The sequence below is a fragment of the Contarinia nasturtii genome, unplaced genomic scaffold, assembly GCF_009176525.2.
Source record: "Contarinia nasturtii isolate CC-2019 unplaced genomic scaffold, AAFC_CNas_1.1 Cnas_scaffold_350, whole genome shotgun sequence".
NCBI lineage: Eukaryota > Metazoa > Arthropoda > Insecta > Diptera > Cecidomyiidae > Contarinia > Contarinia nasturtii.
This window is the reverse complement of record NW_022197705.1, coordinates 1,171,549-1,195,350: the sequence shown is the minus strand read 5'-3', so window position 1 is coordinate 1,195,350 and position 23,802 is coordinate 1,171,549. Positions and strand designations below refer to the sequence as shown.

The 23,802-nt window shown below is 34.1% G+C and overlaps 1 protein-coding gene across 5 annotated transcripts in view; it reads right to left on the bottom strand.

Moving 5' to 3' along the window:
- LOC116338001 (protein tiptop) overlaps positions 1-23,802 on the bottom strand; it is a 156,870-nt gene that overhangs the window by 69,043 nt on the left and 64,025 nt on the right. For 3 of the 5 annotated variants that reach the window (XM_031763015.1, XM_031763012.1, XM_031763014.1), the window contains exon 2: positions 22,329-22,563. The exons of the other annotated variants lie outside the window; for them this stretch is intronic. The gene's annotated coding sequence lies outside the window, so the exon portion shown is untranslated. The remainder of the gene's footprint in view (positions 1-22,328; positions 22,564-23,802) is intronic. 5 annotated transcript variants of the gene reach the window in all.

Here is a 23,802-nt window from a genome sequence, read left to right as displayed (position 1 = left end):
CAAATAAATTTGTGTGTTATACACTGTACCCATTTGTGTATGAGTGTATCGTCTGTATCGTCGAGAGAAACGGATTGAAAACTTCCTACAACTGCAATATGCTCCGTATTGGCGCTCATCTATCAAATCAGCACACAGATGCAGCAGCCATGTATGTGATGCCGATGCGGAATTTCTGAAACGAATGACATAATGTGTTCTTTTGACAAACGGCTCTGCTTTCATTTATGCTTAAGTTACACGAATATGAAGTTCGTTGCCGGTGTGTAGAGGCGAGAATAAAATGCGCGAATATGAATTTTGTTTGTGACAAATGTTCGCACAATATTTTACAATGTCTCTGATATTGAATCCAACGTAGAAAAAGAAAGAGAGTGAGAGAAAAATCGGTGAATTGCCAAAGAAATGAAAGAAATACAACTAAATGCATACATTCATATGAAATCATAATGTGTGGCATAAGAGAATGGGGATGTCTGTCAATTCCGTCTTTCATTCCTAATTGATGATGTTGAAGGTGCATTCCTTGCGAGTCGCCTGTGTTGTTCCAATCGAAAATTGACTATTGATTGATCTGGTTTGTTTCTCTTCCGGTTTCTCAACATTTTAATTTTCATGCTGAAGAAAAGTTCTGCAGACCTGTCGAGAATTGTGATGCTGGCATGCGCCATACATGCCATTATACGCAACTGAGAACATGTGAAATAATGTAAACGGATGACAGAAGTTTTGAGAGAGTGATCGAAGTCAATGAAATGCTATTCTCGGTTGTCTTGTTCGACTAATCAATAATCCAATTGTAAATTATAAGCGGCAACAATGCCAATCCGCAAAGCTATTTCCGTGAACATATGAATGCTTGTTATTATTGATTGTGTCATTTTGTCTGCAGCAATGAAAGTGGTCACCCGCTTGCATTTTATCTACATTCGTGTACTATGTACTGCACACACACACAAAACTTTGTCCATTTTGACACTGTTAAATATATTATTCAGAGAGATAACTCGCTTCTATGCATGTTGTACGAATGCCAGGATAAAAATTACATTCGATACCTATGAGCGACCAACAAGAGAACCGTGTGTATCCCAAAACACATTGTGGGTCACAAATCATTTTCACATTTTTGACCATAATTAATATTAATAATAATAGCAATATTATAATTTCGAATTTGCAAGAGCCGCATAAATCTATGGACTAAAACCGAAATGGAATGGACAAAATATAAATAAAGCTTATGCATCTCGACATTTGTTTCATATTTTCAATTCCATGGATTGCTATTGTGTAGTAATGAATCCCAAATATTGCTTTATTTTTAGCGCAAAGGCCATTACCACAAACGACGAAAAAATTGTATTACTACTCTATATGTATGACGAATACTATATGAAGCTAATAATTTCGGTTGTCATTGTTTATAGAAAAGTAATGTAATGCCTGGATTCAGGAATAACAAATGCATTTAAAGTTTGTTTACGACGTAAATATGATTTTAAAATCGTTTTATTTATTTAAAAGAGCCGATTCGGAAGTTACACTGCGAACGAACATTGTGGCCGAACAAAATACAGGTGATTTCATTAATTTACGATGAAAATCGATAATGAACAACTTTTCATATTGATATCAATAGTTTGACAGAAAAAAAATATTATTTTTCATAAAAGACAACTTTGTTGGCTTATCAACAGCTCGTTCAATTAGGTAGTTTATTTATTTTCTTGGTACACGCAAAGCTCTGATCACTTGAACTACAAATCGAAATCATTGAAGTGACAACAATGAAACGAACGAGAGAAAAAAAAGGTACAACAACAAAGCTCAGGAAAATTATCCAAACAAGCACAAACAAAAACATTACAATAACCATAAACATCACAGACACATCGACATTAGAAGCTAAAGAAATGCCCAAGAGTGGAAAACAGAGCGAATAGCGCAAAAGAAAAAAAAAACACATTTACGGTGAAAACTGAAAAGAAGACGAAATGCGGGACACAAACTGCCAAGAAAAAAATAATATTTGTGTGCATGAACTGCAATAAAACAATGTGGAATGAGCAACGGAGAGTGAGAGAAAGAGAGAAGAGCATTAAGAAGAGGAGCGAAAGAAGAATGTGTGGATATACATCGAGATAAGGATATATGCGGATGGAATGGAATAGAATCGAAAATTGTGTGTGTGTGTGGTTCGCACAGGCGGGTATATATACCAAGACCGAACGTCCGTTTGCCTAACAATTTCGCCTGTCAAATTTATGACCAGCAATGAAATCAAACAACCTCATCAAATAAACTAGACATGCTTTCGTCATTATCATAAAGAAAGAAGAAGACAGCGTTCAACAACAGCGACCCGTGAAATAAACCGTACAAACAAAATGGGTATACGAAAATACACAAAAGTCAATAACCATATCAATTTTTGTTGATGTTGATAGCATTTCAGCACTTTGTCCTGTATGCGCAGCAATGGACCGCCAATATTTTCTTTTTTTTCGTTTATTTTTTTTTTCGTCGAAAATTTCTATACTATCAGATGCTTGCGCATAGTTTGAAATCGTTTTTTGGTTGTTTTTCTAACATTGAATTTTACTAATAATACCAACAATGAAAACGGTTGCCATGGTCTTACTGGACACAGTCATTTGAATTGAAAAGGAACCAACGAATGAATGCATTTGAACTCTTGTGCCACCAAAGAAGAATGCAAAAGGTTCATTGTAGCACGAGATCGGCATTTGAATAATTTTACTTGGTTTATTTCGTATTTGAATGTATACAAAGTTTATAGCAACATTTTCCAAAGTAAAATAAACTAAATTACTTCGATTCGGGAGCAATAATTGTCCAATATACAAATGTAAATGGAGTTAAAAAAAGCTCACTTGAATTGACGACGATCGAATGCTTACATTTAATGCATCGAATCAAAATGGGACCACCTCATCTATTATTCGAACGGATTTACTCATGGTAAATAAAACAGTATGGGCTTACGCACACCTTTTGTTTAATCGCACAAAAAACGAAAGCATAACACCAAGAAAAGCTCATTGACATCGTGCACGAAATGTAAAAATGTACATTCAAAACCTCAAATTCTCGGCTAGCCTTTCAAATTAAAAGCGAAAAAAGGTGTATGTGGTTCAAGCAAATGATATGTCAGCAAATGACGTGTAGTTAGCACGCATAAAACACTTACTTTATGGTGTTGAACGATTTTTTTTTCGGTCTCTTACATATCGAAAACAATTTCGATTTCATTCGATTTTACTCAAATGCTTTTCTCTACTTGAAATGGTAAAGATATCGATCTAAGGTGTGCATAAACATTTCACAAAAATTTCGCATTGCTGGCATCGCCCATTCATCTATTCAAGTTCTATTGATTTTGCGGTTTTTGATGTGGTCATATATATACGCATCTAAAATTCATCAGATAACGTAATGCATCCATTGAATGATTCAGGTTAATCCATCGCATCGAATGGAATCAAATGAAATGGCGAAGCGCCTATAGATCTATAGTATTTTCTAAAAAAAATAGTATTTACTTTTCTATTCACGCGCCCGCACTTCGTTCAGGGCATGTCATTCTCCGTTCTCGTTCGATTTGGTTTTCTGCATCGATTCAATCGTAATCTTTATGGCCACACTTAAATGCCCTCTTTCCTGAAACAGTGTATGTGTGTGTGTGTGCGTTTGAATGCCAGGTCAACATTGACTACAACTATTAAATACAAATCGACCATATGTGCCATTTAATGCACACACAAAAAAGCCATCCAAAAGCATTGAGCAATTCCATAACGGTCATTAACTGTAAGTTATAAGTCGGTTGTTGTACCATCGATTGATGAGCTGAATGTGTAAATGTACATCAATGTGTGTGCCGGTGTGCGACAAGCATGTATTTTAATACCACTTTAAACATGTCTCTGTCATGATCTCTCTGAATTCGGGTTTTCATCAAATTTTCATCCAAATCCGTAATGGATACATTTTTGCTCGTAAAATGCCATCAAACTACATCGAATGAATTTTTGTCGAACAGAAAAAGTGGTTCAAACACCAGCCCGAATGCGATTACATTAGAACAACAGAATAGATTGTATAGGCGTGACAATTTTATTTGCTTCTTACATTTTATGGATGATAATTGTGTTGAATTGCTGTATTTCAAGCGTAATGTAGATTCTTCTTTTACATATATCTAGTACGCTGACCATTTCGGCTCTACTGGACCAAACATTCAAATGCATATTACCATTCGTTGCTAAAAACACACTTGAAGCGTATATTTTCTCACTAAATAACTCCATATAATACGTAAAACATGCCAGATGATAAGATGAAGAAAGATTCACTATATTCTACGAAAAATATGAATACAAAGGAATTTATGGAAAACGTATCATAAGTTTTCCTCTGAGTTTGTGAATTTAAGTTAATCCTATTCATTCAAAAAAAAAAAAAAAAAAGAAATCCTTTGGAGTTTATTTATAATTTGAAAAATATCGACTTCAATTCGCGATGGATTAAAATTCGTGATAATAATTAAAAACAAGTAAATAAATATTTTCCTTTTAATTTTCCATAAAATTTAACGTGAAAAATGTGCTTATACCAAATGTTATGTCGGAAGAGAAAAAAATCAACATGAACACACATGTCAGAAAGAAGCTTTGATCCTTCACTCACTCTTTTTTTCCTTGAGAAATTCGAGATCAAAGCACTTCATCGAATATAGTTTTTTTTTTTTGCTTTTAACTCATCATCTCCGTTTCATTAGTGTGCGCTCAGATACTAACAACGATCCATTCGAGATATGATGCAAAATAACATTTTTAGTCTATAGACGAAAAACACGCTGGTTAATTCACCATTTAAATGAAGAGCAATTTAAATTGTTTGAATTTTTTTTTTCAAAATAAAAAGTGTTTATGTAAAATTAAAAATGATCAAACACTTTGATTTCTTCTCAATTCAATCAATGTATTTTATAAATTATTCATAGAAAGGAATTTAACCACGATAAATTGTATTTCTAAAATTACACGATTACCAAGTTTTAAACGCTTGTTTAGTAGTCAGTGACCCAAGCATAGAACTCACGAAAAAAGTTTTTATGCAGCTATTCTTAATTACCACTCGAGTATGGTGGTTTAATTTCGAATTGTAATATCACCATTGTTATGCGTGATTAAGGGCGCAACAATCTTGAAATAGACAAACCAATAAATTGTGTCTTTTGAAACGTTCAGTACGTTATGCTCAATGTTCATTCAAATGAAGTGACAAACGAAAGCAATTGATGTATCCAAAATGCCATTTGAATTTACGTTAAAAACTAAAATGTTTCTTTACGAAATGAAACCATAAATTTGAAGGTGTTAGCGCAACGGTTTCAAGACAAACAAATTCGAAATTTTGGAATGGGCTATTGGATATTGTTGTACGAACGCACTCATTCCATCGACATGGAATGGTATTTGATGATGCATTGCTTTCGAATGTAAACTATTCAAAAGCCAGTTCGCATCAAGTGCTGAGCGATAAAAATGGATGTTTCACGTGTGCATTAAATCCAACTGGTTTTCAAAAGTCTTTTGTTTTACGAGAACATCAAATAAATTATCAAAACACAATTCTTCCTTCGCTGTGGCCCCAAAAAGCGTTTGTGTAAATGGGTGTACATGACATTTAGTTGTTGAAACGGTGCAATTCGCGTCATGATGGAAGAAGAGAATTCGCATTCGATTTTTGTGCAATATGCAAGAATTCACTTCGTTCCGGTTTGCGATGGCACAGGAGAATAGTTATGCCACCAATGCATGCATAACACACACAGAGGCATGCGAAATATGATTGTGATTAGAGGCTAGATATTTGCATGATCTATGTGCAAATAATTTCAAATGGTTTTTCGGAGCGTGTGTCGCTTCACTTCGAGTTGAAAGGAAGAAAGCAACAAATCTAGCCGGAACAAAAAGGAAAAGTGGTGACGGCTTGTGGCAACGGCGGTGATGATGGTGAATCGCGGTAAATGATACGTAGCTCACAGTTGAGTCATTGAATGAGTTGCTGCTGTTTGTGTGGGAGAGTAATGTGAAACATGTATATTTTATTATTATTGTTGATGTTCGCCGCATTTTGGAAATCGAAATGAAACGAAAAGGAGTTTCGACAGATCTCTATGTATCATAGAGCCTTGCCATACATTCTATGTTTTCAGATGAACTATGAATTTAACTAGAGATATTATATTTTAGCTAATATTCCTTGTGTTGAAACTTAACTTCTAAATGGGACATTTTTAGTAGCATTCTGACTAAAATATTTATACGAGAAAGAACAATAATTTGCTTCTACTATTTTGATTTACGCTAATGACTCGAAGGGGTAATAGCAGTATAGATGTATTCATAATATATACATTCGCATTTAACTCAATTGAAGTCAAGCAATAGAATGGTCCACATACTGAGAAATTAAATTAAATAAACATACAAACAAAATTAGCACGAAAATAGAATAAATAAATAATAAACTGGTACGATATTTAAAAAATCATCAAAGTTCAAAAATTTAATTTTTGCTGATTTCTTTGATCAACTAAAACAAACTCAAATAATTTCTGGCATTCGATTTTACTGCTATCTAAAGTAAGTGTTTTGTTCTCACATAGTTAAGATTAGTCCAACCGAAGTGGTAAATTAGTTGCATTAAACTGGTGAGACGAAGCTTTGTTAAAGAAAAGTATTACCGTTTAGAATCGATTTGGTGTTCAAAGAGTTAAGGTATGCTTGGGATGTTTCCTTTATATCGTTTCACAGCGACAACGAACGAAAAGGATATCTAGCCTCTGGTGTTTGCATCACATCAAAAAATATGAAGAGAAAAAAAACATACCATTCAGCTTGTCAAAAACTTATAAAATATTGGCTCTTTCCCATTGGACTTCGTTGTCGTTTTCGCTCGTCACAATTTCGCATCATGTAGTACACTCTGACACAAACACACACTAGCAACCATGACATGAGCGAACATATTTAAAAGCGTCAATAATGAAAGAATAAAAAAAGAGTCCAACGTGAAACGAAGACGATGGCCACTGAAACTGCAACTGCAATGTATGAGATCTTGCAAAGAATACCGTTGTCCGGCCAAAGTGAGAGAGGATGCAGAAAAGAGGAAAGAAGCTGGAAAATTATTATTATTATAGCACATATTTTTACCATACTCATCCGTTGGCTTTAGTTTAGTGACGCGTATTGAATAATGTGGAAAATATCAAGGCATTAGTCGAATGAGTAGAGCTTGTGCTGGAATGGTTTCTCTTTCTCTCTCTCTGCAGTGCCAGTTCAATATTCTTTTGATATGTTCTGAAAATTGGAACACATACTATCAAAAACATCGATAGAAACAGAATCGAAAGAAAATCCATGCAAGTATAAATTGTGATTGAAGCCGAAGCATAAGACTCTAATGCTGATGTCCATCCGATATGAGTCCAATTTATGTGCACATAACACCGACTATTTTAGCTCTGGTATCGGTTTTCCTCCTTCATATTCACCTTCACTCTGTGTGTTTCGCTCTCTCGTTTTCTATCTGCTTTTTTCTCAAGTTTGTATTTATGAATTTTCGATCATGTAGAGAAGCTATGAAAGCTCTTCAGTTCACCCCGCTCACAATGGCAATGAGTAATGCTAACGGTCATTGCTGTTGTTTTGCCAAAGACGCTTGTGAATAACAGTTGACACAGCTTTGATGGAAAATATTGTCGATCGACAAGGAAAAAAAAATAACTTGTTTCGATAAAGCCATTCTGATTAAATAGCCTGGATGTGTTTTTATAATACTCAACTCTGAAAGACGAAGCGAAATAATAATAAAAAGTAAAAAAAGAAGAAGTGACCCAGTAAATTCGGATATAGACTGTGAATTTGATGCAAAGGTGCCATGGCATGTGCTATCAGCTATGGTAAATGTTTTAGATTTGCTTCGTTGAGGTGCATAGCAGCACTGCGGGTACAAATTAGAAAAATTTTATAGCCAAAGGAATATCACTTGACATTGATCAAAATACGCAAGATATATGACCAGATCGTTGATGTCACTTCGGCTACTTTTCGTTACTTTTTTCCGTTATTTCCTTCAGCGAATTCATGTTTGTCGTTTATGTCATCGTCTTCTTTTTGTCGGGTTTTAGAACGATTTCCACCCATAATTCGTGTGATTTAGTGTGAATTACCACCACATTGGTCCCAAAATTCACAATCAGCAGCTTAAACATACTCTATGATGCCGATGCAAAATGCTCTACGTTCGGATATTATTATTTTTTTTGTTTGCCGTGAAAATTTATTACATTTCTGGTTAATCTTTAAGAGACGATAACCGAAAATACGAAATTTAATGTATGAGTTCGTGTGTATGTGGCGATTGAGTATTAGTAGCAACATCTGAACGGGCATCAACAATCGCCAAACATTAGGTTTGATAATGGCTATAGCACTTGTTCCTATCATTTTTTTCTTTATGTATGCGACCAAACGTTGTGGTGTTAGTAAACACACCGCTTGGCAAAGAAACAATTTATATTTATATGGTTCTTGCCATCATTTTGAGGCTTCACATCAAATTTCATGGAACACCATAATGTATCTAAAATGCCATTAAATCGACCAAATAGATCACCGCAGTCCAAATATATTAATGGCAAAACAACAGCGTTTTTACACCAAAAAGACCGCAATTGAGTGAACAGTTATCGAGTGGTTCATCTTTTTCCGCCTCAATATTTTCGTTCGCTCGACACTTTTTTTTTTAAATAGATGTCGTCGCAATTATGTATTGCTTTTATCTCTTCTCTAAAGCCATAATTTTGTAATAATATTTCATAAATATTCTGTGTATGACTCTAATCTTGTCTGACAAACAATTGAAATGCAGTAGCTTCACGGTTATTGCTACGGTTGTTTGTTGTTGTTGCTACTGCTGCTGCCCACAAATTATAAAAAGCTTCAAAGCATCATGCAGAAACAGTGGTCGCTCCAAACTAAGTCTTTGCGTTGATATTTTTTCCCTGACGTCCATTCCATTCCTTTTCTACCTTAATAATTTACACTTGCAATGTCATTATGGCGCTTTTAATGTATGTATCGGCCATACTTCACTGGCTATGATGCCATATGTCATACAAATATTATCATAAACATAGCATACTAATGTGCTTAAGGACGAGCGCATTTTAAAGCGTTGATATACGAGCGACATTTTTGCTCTTCTTCATCGTCGCCACATAGCCGCCGCCACCACCACCCACCCCATTACCGAATGGAAAAACTTCACTGCAATCAATGTGGCGCGCTGTGCTGAAAGCCAAGTTTTACAACGGGATGATACGTGCGATGCGATATGGCAATACCAGAACTAACATAAATTTTCTAATTAAATTTCGCCGCTTTTATCATTCATTTCAGTGAACGTATTTGGAGTCGGATGGTTGTCGGTGTGGGTATGTGTTTGTATGTGATTCTGGGTGGCTTTTTTAGGCGCTTTTTTCTATTCATAATTTTTTAATGTTAATGGAGAGAACACATTAAAGGTACATTATGAACTGGTCGCACAATAAACATCTTTTCGTTATCGTTTTCACTCACTCATTATGCACGCGTTTGGTTTCCATATCTTAATTTCATACTTTTTTCCCATTGTTTTTAGCCAACGCATTATCATTTTGGCCATCAACATCAGTTGCGCTCACTAAGTTATCTTTTTTTATTCAAAAGCATTTAGGGCATGAGTTAAGACTTAAAACATCAAAAAAAAACCTCAACCGTTAATTGTTATCTATGTCTATCCGAATTATGGTCACGTTTCCACAAATGGTTGCAGAAAATTCATTTTGGACGGAATCATTTAAGTTGTTCAACGCTTTAAAAACGTTTTAGATTGACTTCGAATAAATTGTAGTTTACCGATGACTTTATTTTTCTCACTTTTCAAAAATACGGTTTTACATTTCAATTTTTCTCTTCCATTCATTGCTCTCAACGAATTCAATTTTCTATTTTATTCAAGGGTCGACTTTTCAATGTTCAACGGTGTAAAAGAATAAAAATAAATTAAATGCAAAAGACAATAAACGTGGTGACGTATTTTATGTTGAAAATCGTATACTCGAAACAACAAAACGAAAAATAATTGACCAGTAATCGAAATCATGTTTGCAATGTTGGTCGGATCCCATTTGGATTCAAAGTCGGTTGAATGTGTCTTGTCGTGTTTGATAACATGCATTTACTTTCGACTTTTATTTTTTATGTTTTGCTGCTACAATGTCGAACATTACACATTCTTTCTCTATCACACAATATCCACGTCCACTAAATAGAAAAGCGAGTGAGTAATAACATTACGTTATAAATTACTTCACCCTCTGCCATACGGGAAGGGAACAAAAACGCGTAATACGATTCACGAACTGTTTTGATGTTTTGAACGCTCTCGGTCGATGGCAGCGCAATGTTTCACATACAAACACACGAAAAGTATGTGTGTGCGTGTATGTAGAAAGAATAAATGCAGAATGACTCAAGCAAAAAATGAAAAAAATGCCATCAAGAAAAGCAGAGCCACGTAGAAAATGAAACGAAAATGATTCTGATGAATCGAATCGTATGATAGATTTATGAGCGACAAGGGAGTGGATATTTTACTATGTTTTATTCTTTTTTTTTCATTCTCTCATTCTATTTCTGTAGTCTTTATCGTATTTCGCATTTGGCACATGTGAAAACACCATTCTCGTGAACGCAGTTAAAAGAAAATTTGACGACTTTCTGTTTTGTTCTCAGATCCATTTGAAATGGTTGTAGAAATGTATAATCTACACACACACAAAACTGAAAATCATCAATACTGAAATTTAACACGAACCACGAATTGAAAAATAGTGAGGTGATGCATTGACATTGGCATGCTAGCTGCCGATTTGGACACAATGTATTAATATGGTACATAAAAATAGCTAAAAATCTTATACGAAACAAAAATACTCGGCAAACACAAATTTACAACTGAAACGAGCAAACAAAAAAACAACAACCACAAAAACTTCACCTTTTCTGATGAAATTGACCACCATAGATGATGGCACGGGAAGTCGTGCACGGTGAACAGAAATCGCTTTGCTCTTCGCAAAATGAAATAAAATCCCGAAATTTATTGAACATTTATTGATCGACTTCTACTCTGGCTGTATGACGATCACATTCCAAAAGTAAATTCCGTTGCGAAAAATTGTCATGAATCCAATAAAACCAACCAAACAAATAAATATAAGAGTCGCACAAATAACGGACAACAAACCGATGACAATGTCAGAAATAGCAGTGAATGCGTGTGTCCATCACATTTGAAAAAGAAACATTCAGATAGTTTCTCTGAACGAATAAACATCATTGAATGGTGCGTAAATTTCATTTCTCACATTCTCTTCAATGATTTATAACGCACTGACAAAAGAATTGGAAAATTCTAAGAATGTTCTTGGTAATTTTGGCTTTGGATAATCCTCCCCTGATAGAATCAAATTGAATACTCTTCAATCACATTGAATTAAAAAGCAACAATAGCAACATTTCTACGTTGAACGCCTTTGATATTTCAATTGATTCACAAAAAATCTCACACATTGCGAACACTTCAGTTTACACTTGAGCAATCTTTTCAATTGCGGTTCAGTGTATGTGTTTTTTTTTTGTTGTTGGCGTAAACGAGTAAAAAAAAGACAGCTTTCATTTTCAATTAATACAAATCAAAGAACATATCAATTCAGTGGTGCCCATTTTACATGCACTGATCTAATCCTTGATCTGAATTGCGATTCGAATTCAACCAGCAACCATATCCACAAAAGATAATAATTACCTCTTGGCGTATTAATCAGTGGATTATTTCAATGTGTCAGTCTCAATATATCTTATGGCACATGCATTGAAAAACGCTACATACGGACATTGATTTTTCATCAAAGCAGATGAGTGCACCACTGCAAAAGTTTCCTTTGATCTTCTTTCATTTGCGAAAAATATAGCAATATGCAATGTCAAATGCATCCAATCCAACCATCACCAAGTCATTTCAACGCAACTTTCTGTGCGGTTGATTTCCGTGTGTTTCTCTATAAAGGGATATATCGAACACTTTGCAACAGCCACAAAAAAAGCAGCCCCAACTAATCGACGAGATAGATATTAAAAGGTAATTAATTAATAACAACCATTTGGTTTTTCTTTTCAGCAATGAAAAATTGAAACGTATTTCTAGTTAAGCGTAAAATTCACTTTTATTGTTTGTATGTATTTAACATACACACAAACGTGGTTTTGAGCAGAAATTACAAAAACAATTGCAGCCAAGCGAGTCAAATTACACTGAACACTCAAATTCATATACAAGTGTTGTGACGTGTCTAATAAGCGAAAATCGAGTGGAGTGAGGCAAAAAAAAAATCCGTGGAAGCAAACGAAACGATTAAAAGACAAATTGTGTAATGATGTTTTCACTGTTCCGAACAGCATGGTAATGGGAAAAGTCCTGTCTTTAGCAAAAATTTGGCACTTGACAAGTCGGTAATTTTGAACAGCCAACACTAAATGATTTCTACTTTAGCTTTTCATTGATTTTTGTGTATTATATTTTTGGCAAATTTTATTGTCGTCGCTGATGTTTGTAACGCATTAATTAATGTGATAGAGAGAGAGAGAGAGAGAGAGAGAGAGAGAGAGAGAGCACACCGTTAATCATTCTATTGTTTGCGCTTGCATTCACTTCACATGTGTATTCGAAATTGTCGAAAAAGCAGTGTAGCGATCCGATGAGGAAAAAAAACGAAATAAAACCGAGAGCGAATACAAGCAATTTCGCGAAAATTATAATGCATTCATGTGTGTGTGTATAGTACTCGGTGGATGTTATAGTGTAGATAGTCGCTGAATAATTATTGACGAATTCGACGGAAATGCGAAATATGTGAAATGGCATCTATGAGTAAGCAACACTCATAAATAGAACAATCACACAGAATATTCAAACTATCGGCATGAGGTTATAAAAACATTGCCATTATTATTAAGCGGTAATAATCGACGAATTGACAAGCTCTGTTTTCATAATGTATGAACGCGATATGCTTTTTAGATATTTATCGTCCAAATTGGCATATTTCTACGCGGTTCTAGTGCAGCATTGCTACACAAATTCTCATACTGACATGTCCACTCTCTCTCTCTCTCATGCACAATGGATGTTTTCATGGCGAATAATTAGTATCAATTGTCGTTGCATTGACATTTACTCATATTTTATTTGGTTTTGCACAAATAAAGGCCCCAAAAAGAACCTCTGAAAATTATTAATAGATACTCATTTTCTATCACGCTCACACAGGCTCAAATCAGGCATGAGATTGTGAGTGAATTTGACAGAGGGCGAGAGCGGTTGAGGGTAAAAATACTCTGAATAATATGTTAATGTGATGGCAAATCGGCAATTTTCTAAAAACAACGAAAATCCAAAACTGAACGTCATTTGAAATATCATTTTTTTTCCTTTCTCCTTTGCTCGCCCGCTAGTTCAAATACACATTCACAAATTTGCTCTCACTCTTCCTCGCTCTCTATCAGTGGCTGACACAAGCATAAATCATTTTCAATTTGACACGAGACAAAAGCGACTACATGTATATTATGTATTTATGCACATGATTGCTCAAATTATTATTATATGATGATGGTGGCCAATGTCGCATGCACACGACACGAATTAGTATCAAAAATTTTGATTTTATTTATAGTTCTGTTTTGCTGGTTATAACCAAATGCATGGAAGCCACATTTTCCTCTCTTACTGATGCTTCGCAGAACCATATACTATATGACTAATATGCATCATCAAATACAAGCCTCTAAAGAACCACATATAAACAGATCCATGCACACACACACACACACTCATTGGCATCATAGATCCGATGGATCCGGTTCGCTGCTAATTATATTTCATCTCTCACAATATAATCTAGATAAATTCCGAATTCGTATTCGCATTTGTATTATGTGTGCATGTTTTTGTCGAACCACAAATCATATTTTCGCTTCAAGGTAAATAAATTGTGCCACATACACCAAAATTGAAATTTAATTAATTTTTTTCCCCTGCTTGTCACTTGCTGTCCAATCCGGCGACGATGCGCTATCATCAAAAATACACGCTCGAATTGTTTCGTTAATTTAATATGCGGCTTTCTTCTAAACATTTGTTCAGTTAGCTCAATTAATTGTCTCGTTTTCAATATTTGATTGAAACTATTTCTTGGGCGTTTGCATTCAGAAGTCAACATTCAACATAACATTTTGAATTCAAATTTGGCAAACCATAATGCCACAAATCAAATGACAGTTTGCCCCAAATGCGGAAATAACCACAACACTTTGATATACATATGTATAGAAAATGAATCAAATAGAGTAGATGTATTGATGATTCGATGACGATTTTCTGCATATGTTTGTGTGTGTGTGTGTGTGTGTGTGCGCTTATTTAATCGATAGACATTAAATATTCGAATGTCATACGATGTTTATGTCATACACATTAAGATCTGTCAATTAGAAATCATGAAGCGAGTCAAGTTGATCATCGTTGCATGTGTGAGTCGACAGTTTAATTGATTTTTAAATGGAAATAATAATCCTATGTTTATGCAAAAAGCTGTCAATTTGCCGCTGACACTTTTTCTATTCGTATCGAGTTTAAGCATTTCGACATCGAACAACTGGATTAGCTAGGTCAAATTAAAATTTGCGTTATTTTGGTTTGTAATTTGACTCATTCGAAATTGATTAGAATGTCAACAGTTTGAAATGAGTCAAAAAAAATATTATATAAAAGAATGTTTTTTTTTCTTATTTGATATTAGTGTTTTTGTGCGTGATTGCTTTATGTGTGAATATGTAGTTCTACCGGTGTTGGTATTCATGGTTTCAGATTTTTGATATAATGATGACGAAGATGATGATGCCCATTTTTGGCCAAGTTTGTCAGCACTCATCTTTTTTTTTCGCTTTGTCATCAATATTCCTTTTGTTTCGCGCATCAAGAGGCTTTATCATCCTTCTACGAATGGATGTGTCAAATGACATCCATCATTCATAACGCGTACAATGAATGACATATGTCAAGCACTCACATGTTCAGCTAGCTAATTCAGCACATATTGAAAGAGAAGTTAAGAGATAGATGGTTTTCGCCGTCCATGACTAAACGCACTCTTAGTGCACGCTGTACAAACACACTTTTAGTAATTATCTTTTATCGGTCAAATTCGAGCACACACATGTTCTTATACCCGAAGCTCACAATATTTCATGCGAGTCCCCTTACGTTGACTCAGTTGTTAACATATATAGTGCGATATTTGTGCTTGTCTGGACCACTCCATCCAAAGTAAGACCAATTTTAAATGGAAAACACCTGAATTATTGTATTTGCATTTCAAAATCAGTTTAATGGAAATTTGATTTTTCCACAAATCAACTTATCATATTTTCTTCGTTTAAACTTTTTTTTTAGATATCTCCAACTCGTGATTGCTCTTGCTTTTTTGGTGCGATGAAAAAAAAAGAACATCAGTAGCATACACGAACGAGCCTCTGAGGCACTGAAATTATAATAAACAAAAAACACGTTGTTTTCGTTGCATTGATTTTAGTTGTTGTTGTTCGCTGCACACTGTACAGTGTACACTGTGTTGGCTGGCTTTGTGCTCCCGACACACGGAAAATGTGAAAATAACGTTATTTGAATGCCATGTACCAGAGGCATTTTTAAAAAATGACTCAATTATTTGCTGTTCTTCAGTGTCTTTGTATTTGATTAATCGTTCAATCGAAGCGATGATGGTCTTCTAAACGTTTACTTTTCCGATATCTAAATTCTTCTGCATTCTTTGATCTTTGCTAAATGAAGGAAATGAAATTCGTTCGTAATTTCATTCAAATCCACAACAATTGAAACAATTATGACGGTTTCAAAGTGAATTAAATGACATTCGCTTTTGAAGAAAAAAAAGAAGATTTTTTCGGATGTAAAAATAAACAAGGTTCTTATATCATTGATGCCGGGCATTTCTTTGTATAATTTTTTTTAATAAAGAATGTTTACGTGCATATATCATATATGTAGTATGGACGGTGGACACATTCTCAGAAGAAAAGAAAAAAATATATTATATTTCTCGCAGGCGATGCTTAACATATCATATATTGGTCTTGTCGAACGTTGATTAAATGACTCAAATAAATTAGAATCATGTTTGAGTTCAGAGAATAAGTGAAACTAAACAAAATGGCCAAATAGAGAATGAGAGAGAGAAAGAGATATTCCAAAGCCGCCATTAGCAATAAATCTCTTTGATTTATTTGATCTGTGATGGTTGTCTATAATGGTTACCCGTCTTTCTTTCAATTCTCTTGATTCCATCATCGGAATCGATAGACTGTTCATTTCATTCTCACAGTCAAATGCACATACATACAGAGACAAACTCCATTGAACCCACATGAAAGCACCTTTCATATTCAGGCAACAAATCATGTGTTAGATACAAAATGCAGGTAAAAATCCGTCCCTAATTCACACAAATGCACATAAACTGTGATTGTGTACACATAGAATCAAAATATCTTTCATTTATTATTGTTATCATTTCAAACACACATTCCGACAGATGTATTTGTGTTATGTGTGTGTGCGCTTGTATCGAATGAAAATGAGCACTCAGACTCAAAATGATGCAAACATGCCAGTATGAGTGAAACGAACTAGGACAAATGACCATAAATACAAATCAAATCTAAATTATAATATACAGTGCTTCATCCAAAATCCAAATGCATTTCACAATAATTTAATTTTAATGAATAATTTAGTTATTTTAATATGTTCGTTGCTCACTTCCATAGTGCTTGCATACTACAAAGAGATATTATGAACAGTGTTAAGCGCAACGCATGATATAGACATGAAAAGACACAAACAAAAACATTAAATCTGATTGCATCATTTATACAATAAAAGTATGTTCGTATACACAATATTGTGTATAAACTGTTTGGAAAATGTCTGTTATAGACACATATTCGATATCGCATTTTGGCTGCATATCCGTGCGGGTTTCATGTGTATGCATTAAAAATTACCGATGCATTGAAGTGTTTAAATAGCCTCATGACCGATGATGTGTTCATTAGAAAATGACAACAATTGTTTCACTGCAATAATTGACCAAATTTCATTCCATACACATACATAATGGACATTATATTCAATAAAACAAGCGAGAAAACAAACGAGAAATAATCGCAACTCAACGGGTCCTTTTAAGCAATTAGAATTTCTTACGCTGTTTCTTCGCATTGACGCGATGATTTGTGAAAAAAAGACACCATGTGTATTACAAATTATCATCAATGGGTGGCCTTCTGAGGTGTTTCCTGATAGACAAAATCCATTTGAACATTGTTCGACATGCTTGTTATGCAACGTTAAATGTTTCAAGGCCATAACACAAACAAAACTGAACGAATATTTGTTACACTTGGAACGCAGCATGTGCCATAAAATCATTACGAGCGCTCTCAACCGTTACGTAAACAAAAGACACACCAAAGTTAACGATATACATATTTGGCTAGACTGTTTTCGGTCTTAAGATGTTCTGTTAGAATGCAGGCATTTGCTGCACCGAAATGAATGTATGTGTGTTTGATGTGGGAAGTATTCTTCAAATGTGCAAATAAAATATGCACTTCAGCTCAATTGTGATGGAAGTGCATGCAAAATGTTTGCTCTCGCACAATAGAACATAAATTATGGCATTGAAATATTTTGTCAAACTTTATTTAATGCTCAAAATAATAAACTATCTATTTTTGTCTATTCGGGCTTGGTTTCATATCAATTACTCTGTCAAGCAAGTATCTTTCATTAAATATTGTATTTTTATATGGCAAATGGAAATTATTTGCATCAAAACATCGCCGACTTTAAAATAGTTCGTAAAACAGATATGCATTTTTTCAATATACAGCCGAGAGTGTTGTGGAAAACACACAAAAAAAAACGCGAATCAATAAAAAGTTTATGCGAAAAAAATGAACCAAACCAATAAAGGTAAAGCGAAGTCACTGTTTGCTTGCCGAATATGCAACCGGTCTCGCACCAATTTTCGTATTACAAAAGAATGAACGAAGATAAGCGAAGAAAAACACATGTCAATAAAATTGAAATAAAACCAAAGTATCGCTCGTAAAACTAACACACCATCGTTTCGTGCGCATTAAAGGCGCGCGGATATAAAATTCAAGATAAACCTTCTTTTTTTTCCTCTTTCTCTCTCCTCCACATTGTCGATTTAAAGACTTTTGTCAATTTAAAAAAATTTCGTTTCTACCTTCGCATTGTGATTGCGAATAAAACACGAAACTATGGACAATCGTCATAATTTTCATGTACTGAAGGTTTCGTGATACAATTAAAAATAAAATGCATAACGTATTAAAAGAAATCATACTTGAAGGTAGGAGAAAATGCACTGGGCGAAAACCTGTCGACTTAAAGTCAGTAATTTATAAACCTTACTATTCACACTGATGCGGTCGTGGGTACAAAAAGTCATAAAAATCAATATTCATATAAATAAATTTTGCGAGAAATTGATTTTCGGACATTTATTTAGCAAATGCACGTATTCATTTTGACGATGGGTCGCTTTCTGTCTTCAACGTAGCGACAACGTCTTTCATTATGCATCTGCCTTAATCAAAATACGTTGGCATTTTTGTCTCTTTTTTATTTTGTTTGAAAAACAACAACAACTACCATGAATCTACAGAACATAAAGTTTTGAATCATTCGTATCTTGGCTTCATTTATTATTTGAAAATATTTTATCTAATTGATGCTTTAGAAGATGGAGTACGAAAAAAAATATTCAGAACTTCAAAGAGAATGTTTTTGCAATTCGTTTTGCTATGAACCACATTCGAACGACATATGTATTTGGAGTTTTTTCGTCACATTTTTGAAATCGAAAACCAAAAAAAATATAATGTTATCGAGCCAAAATAATGTAATGTTATCGTAAATTTGTGCATTTAATCGTTTAAAAATAACCAACTTTGAGTTGTAATCTCATTAACGTTTTTCCCGCTTAAATATTTCATCTGTTTAAATTGTGACCAAAAACTTCATAAGTTGATCAATTCGGGCGCTCTTTTTTTAATTCATAATGATAACATTTTGTTCAATATAAATAAAAAATAATGACACCAGTGTCGAAAATTCTGTCCTTTCGAATGACTATGATGAACACATTTAAAAAAATTTTTTATGATGATGGTCATAACAATTCGGTCGCAAGTGCAATCAATTTTTTTTCGATTACGATATGCATTCTGCTACTATTAAAGCAGAAAAATTCCATACACAGTAATGAGTATAGTGATGACTGACTTTAATATGTGAATTTATGAAAGAAATATAGCAATTGACTTGCTGGAATGATGGAAACAAAGGTAAAATGAGCGCCAGCTAAATTACGGCATTGATGAAAAAAAAAATCCCAATTAATAATTGTGTCACCGTAATCTACGATGAAATGTCGATGACTACCATATTTGCGCAACGCGATTGCCAATCCGATCCACTTTGAAATGTCAAAAACATGATTGAAAGTTCGTGGAAAGTTATTGGTAAAATACCAACCGAATCAAGATTTTGTATTTTTTTGACCAATAAAAGGTAACATGGGACCATTTCAAAAAATCAAGAATTTATTCATTATCAATGTGGGGCTATTCACAAATTGCCATCTTTGTCATCCATATCATTTATGTTGAAATTCATAAAATGAAACCTTAAAATTAATTTGGGAATAAAATCAATTAATTTAATCACACACAAAAAAATATGAAATATATGGTTTTGGCTCGGATGACATACAACGTGGCTGTTAACATGAGCCGCGAAATAAATTAGTGATGAATATGCTTAAGGAGAGACAAATAAAAGAGGCGAACGTAAAACCAAACACGAGATTTAATCAATATCATATGTTTAATTATTTGATTTGATCCATCGTTGTGCGACGAGTGCTTTCTTTACTTCATCATCGGTTGGTGCATTTTCATCGCTTATCTTCGATTGTCATCGAAACCGCGCCGTATTCTAACAGCACACTTGATGATTCTGTCTTTATTCTATCCACCACTCGCTGATATCATGATGATTATTATTCACATTTCTTTTCATATTCGTTTTCTGCTTTCGACCTATGGTGTAGCGTATTTTTTTCTGTGGTTTTGAATTGTTTTGAAAAGAACTTGAAAGTTTCTGAAAGGTCGTATTTTACGCACATCATCACAGCGCCGTCATTATCCCGGCCTGTATTGCCCATCACACAGAACATAAATTTCTCTATCAGTATGTATCCCCGTTGTATATAAATTCAATTTGATGTGTTGATTTCAAACAAAAAAGTTCTGACTCATAGAAACAACAGAAAAAGGCTCGAACGATAACATTCCAGTTTGGTACCATATTTCGATTGAAAAAAAAAATAGAACAAAGTTTAAAAAGGTACAATTGATTGAAACTTCTCTTTAAAATAGATTTAGTTTTTGTTTTCGTGATCAGATTTGAAATTTCAAAAACAATTATTTGTCTATTGTTGGAAATGTGAATATTGTTTTTATTTTTCAAATAAAATTCAGAATCAAAACTGCGCTTCAGAAACCTGTGGAACGTTCTTCTACATATTAATGACATGCCAACAAAATATTGTTCAAATGACGATTCTATCTTAAAAATCTCAAACAAATTAACCAAATTACCACACGTTTCGTCTTTCATATCAAAACATCACACCGAGTTTATTGTGCGTTGTGAGTGTATTTTTTTTTTACACGAATGAAGGTTCAAGCATTTGAATGGTTCACCATACGACGAGAATCAAAATATTTATGACTTCACAGTTTTGGCGAATATTGCAAAAAATGAAATGAGCAAAACGAAGAGGAATCCTGTGTCACACATCATTTTGATTTACACACGATTCAGTGTTTTCCATCAAAATTTTAATATATCTCTGGTCTGTCTTAATTCGTCTCGTCAAACGTAGCAGCGCTAATAAACAACACAATCTGAAGGCTATTTAAGCATTGTTGGGCGGCTATATACGATTGTAACGCGCGAGAAAAAGAGAAAAACGAAAAATACAAGCACAAAATATGAAACATTCACACCAATATTCAGATGACTAAATAACGCCGGTTCGGTCTGTGCATCAGCTCATTCGTACACACCAGATAAACGTATTCCTATTCAAATTTATCATAATCATTTTATTATATCGTGTTGGTGGCTCTTTCAGTATGTATAAATTTGTCTGCATAAATTATATGAGTTATTTGAGTTTTTCGTCATTCGAAACGAAAATGAGATGGAGCAAATACACACACACAATCGAAAAAAAAAAGAAATAATAAAATGATTTCTTTTTTTTGTTGACGTTGAAATATAGTTGTTTTTCTTGTCTTTGATTTGATTCGGATATGAGATTATTGCTGTTGATGTCGTGATAATTTGGCAGTAATTAATAATAATTATCGCGTATTTTGTATGGATGATCGAGGTCAAAAGCCAACGATAACAACTGACTACCGTGTGTACATAAAATCGTTCACATCGCATAGAAAAGTGGAAGCCGATTTGAAGATATTTTATATGGAAATGATGCTACAAAACGAATAACACATCATGATGAGATCATAATATAATATAAAGCGTTAAAGCGTAGAATGATGATAACATTTACAATGTGTGAATTCGGATTTTGACCAATATAGCGCGATAACCAATTTTATATGTAGTAAGATCAATCTTCTATTTTCAACGCGTCCAAAAATCGACTCATACGATATACAGAAACAATATGTGCAGATAGAGGCGAAAATGCTATGGTTGCATTGCTGAGTGAGCGCAATCAAGAATATAAATAAGGTGCCAATTACTCAAACGAATATAACGTTTAACCCTATTTGAACTTGTACGTTTTGCCCATTTGTTTCTCAATTTCTAGCCTATGCTTTATCGCACTTAAAATCCAAGCAAATAATAATACATTTTATGCACTATTGATGCATAATGTACATGTTATATAGTTAAACATGAATGCAACTTACTTGAATGGTTTTGTGGTGATGCTTTTTCAATGCTGACGGATAAATGATTCATTTGCATTTATTTTGATTTAGTTTTTTTTTGGTCATTCACCTTTTTTCTCATTCGCACAAAATCAAAAAGTATCACATAACTCGCACTTAAAACTTTTGATATCTTCTTATGACTTTTATACCAATGGCAACTGTTTCATATTTGATTTCAATCTTCTTCCAATTAAAAATTATTTTCTGTGGCCTTTCAAAATAAATCAATAAACATTTTTTTAAACGATAAAAAATAAATAAATAAACAAACGAAAGTTTGTTCGGTGTGAGTACGCGAAAGGATCCAGTTTCTCAGAATGATGCAAGTTTATGGTTTTGGTTGATTTTCGTAAGTGTCGCTTTCAATGAGTTGTTTGTATTTGGGAAAACTGTTGCGTGCATACATCAAGGTAAACCACCAACCGCACTTCGTACTGCAAAAGACCATGCAGAGTTCAATTCAGAGAAGTTTGTTATGGATTTCATGTATATTTTGAATACATCAACATTTATTCAGGTCAATTCAGGTTATATGGGATACAAAGATCTCTTTTGAATGTTTACCAACCCATTTCAAATTAAGAAAAATAATTGATATCTTTTCTCTGAATTGATTAAAGTCAAGTATGCATTTGATACAACATGAGCCGTTTATCGAAACGTGCTCTATATGAAGATTAAATGATGGGATTCAAGTTAGAAATAGCCGATAAATTGAACTCAAACAAATGTGTGTTTGCAACGTTAGTTATAAGACTCAATGTGTAAGGTGATGTGAAGACGTACAAACTGGTGAAAGAAAAAACCCTTTCCACGACAATCGTATCAATGGGGTTACGAGCGTTAAAATTGTTTATTGCATGCGAAAGACTTTAGTAGTAAAAAATTGTATTTCGACTAACAATGTATACATTCTGTTTGCTCGTTTGTTTGTTTATATTTCCACTTTAGATCTCATAGTGTTCGTTTGCACTTTGTTCGCCTATAATATCAGGTCTTTGGCATGTTACAGTCATTGCGTGTGCAATGTACGTGGTCTGAGTTGGTGGTGGCGCTAACGATTCTCTAATGTGACGCACATTTGGATGTGTTATATGTTCGTTGTAAACGATGGAAAATGGGAAAAATATATGTTTCCGCGTCGCATGGATCTCCACTTCACTCTTTATCTGTCTGTATACATGTATATGGTCGTTGTGTATTATGAGTGCGTAGAAATTTTCGGCTTTTTAACCCGGTTCGACTATGCGGTGAACATTGAATGTTTGTATGTGGTGTAAAGTGAGTTGTTCTACAAGCAACTTCTGGTGAGAGAAGTGCTTTGAATAAGAGAGAGAAAAAAAATCGTTTGTGTAAGGAAATCGTAAGATGTGGTCATGTCACACAAACAAAGCAAAGTAGTTAAGATTCATCATGGAGCATTGCCGTGGCATTGCTAATCTACCCGAAA